This window comes from Lygodium microphyllum, chromosome 29 (genome assembly GCF_053477565.2).
Source record: "Lygodium microphyllum isolate KBCC chromosome 29, Lygodium_microphyllum_v1.1.10, whole genome shotgun sequence".
Taxonomy (NCBI): Eukaryota; Viridiplantae; Streptophyta; class Polypodiopsida; order Schizaeales; family Lygodiaceae; genus Lygodium; species Lygodium microphyllum.
The window spans coordinates 97,645,208-97,646,797 of record NC_141163.1 but is presented as its reverse complement, the minus strand read 5'-3'; the positions used below and the strand labels follow the sequence as shown (position 1 = coordinate 97,646,797).

Here is a 1,590-nt window from a genome sequence, read left to right as displayed (position 1 = left end):
CATCACAGAACCACCAATAAATATCATGAATTTCCAAAACACCATCATTATCATCCAAAACACTCTCAAACAACTTCCAAATCAATCAATCATCTCATAAAATCAACCATTCAGCTCTCAAAAACAACAAAAATAAGCCAAAAAACAAGTCATTTCAACACTCAACACCATGGTTGCAATGCTTAGCCAAGAGATGAATCTTTGAGATTGAAAAAGAAAAGTCCTTCAATTGGAATGGAAGGATTAAGCTCTCAATAGCTCACAACTTGCATAGATGGGCATAGAAGGGAGATCTTCTATAAATGTACCCCATAATGCCTTCCAAGCTTCAAAGGCTCTTCCAAACTTGTAAGAAAGATCCAATGGTTGTGTAGACTCCAATCATGAAGCCTTGGGACCAAAACTTGAAGGTAACTTGAAGAATCTTGAAGTTCTTGCACTATGGATATGGCTGCCCCAAATACAATGGGCCGAGGATCATACCCCTACCATGTGGTATGCCCACAATGGAGAATGCCTTGGAACCTAGAAAGGCCACAATGGAGTTGTTTGTTGTGATGTCTCAAGAGACACTTCTTGACTAATTACTGGGTCTTTGGACTAGTCAGAAACAAATTGGGATGTAGAGACAAGAGTGTAGCTTCATTCCTTCAATTTTGAGTCTCTAGCTAGGGTTGTAGACTTTGCTATTGGTGACAAGCTAGCTCTTATCAGCATTTACCCCTTCATGGGGGCACCTTCTGACAGACACGTGAAAATTTTTGAGAAGGATCAATGTAAGCAGACCAACTACTCTTTACTTGTTATCACGGGACCACAAGGCAGAATCAATAGAGTTGCCTAAGGTCCTATCTAGGGTCCACTCAATAAGACTACTATAAGTGCTGGTGAGAATGCAGTTATTCTCATGTGGGATGCACAAATTGGCAAGCTGCTAAAAGAAAGTGAATGGGAAAGAAGCACAGCATCATGTAAATGCGGTTGCCATATCTCCACTTCTTGATCATGTTGTTATTGGTGGGGGTCAAGAGGCCTCACAAGTTACTACTAGTGACCATAGAGCGAGCAAGTTTGAAGCAACATTCTATCACAAGATCTATCAAGAAAACATTTTTAAATGACCAACTAATTGCTTAGAATGAAGCTCAAGATCCTTGGGAAGCTCTGATAAAAGACATTTGATCAATGGAGGTGGGAGAGAAAAGATCTAGGGTGGTTTTCCTCCATGGAATCTTGATAAGAGCTTGAGAATGAAGAGAGAGAGGACTCTTCCTAAAAATTAACCAAGTCTATACCCTCTTCTACTCCATTTACCACCACTATGTTTTAGGAAAATACCTTTAAAATTGGCCAAAATGGACCCACAAGTTGCTAAATTTGATCTTCCAGCCTCCAAACTTGGTCTATGCCACCATTAATGCTCTTCACTTGTAGTCTTTGTGGTCAAGAGACCCTTGATAAATCCACTGCTGCTCCATGTCATGTTTGTACCAATGTACATCTGGCTCTTAGATCTATGTGACTAAAAAAGGCTAACTGAATGTGGACTATTGGCCAACTAGATCAAGAACCCATGGTTCTGATACCAAT

At 40.2% G+C, this 1,590-nt stretch overlaps 1 pseudogene; it reads left to right on the top strand.

The window, feature by feature from the left end:
- Positions 1-314: 314 nt before the first annotated feature.
- LOC148010948 (eukaryotic translation initiation factor 3 subunit I pseudogene) lies at positions 315-1,121 on the top strand (annotated as a pseudogene).
- The last annotated feature ends 469 nt before the right edge of the window (positions 1,122-1,590 follow it).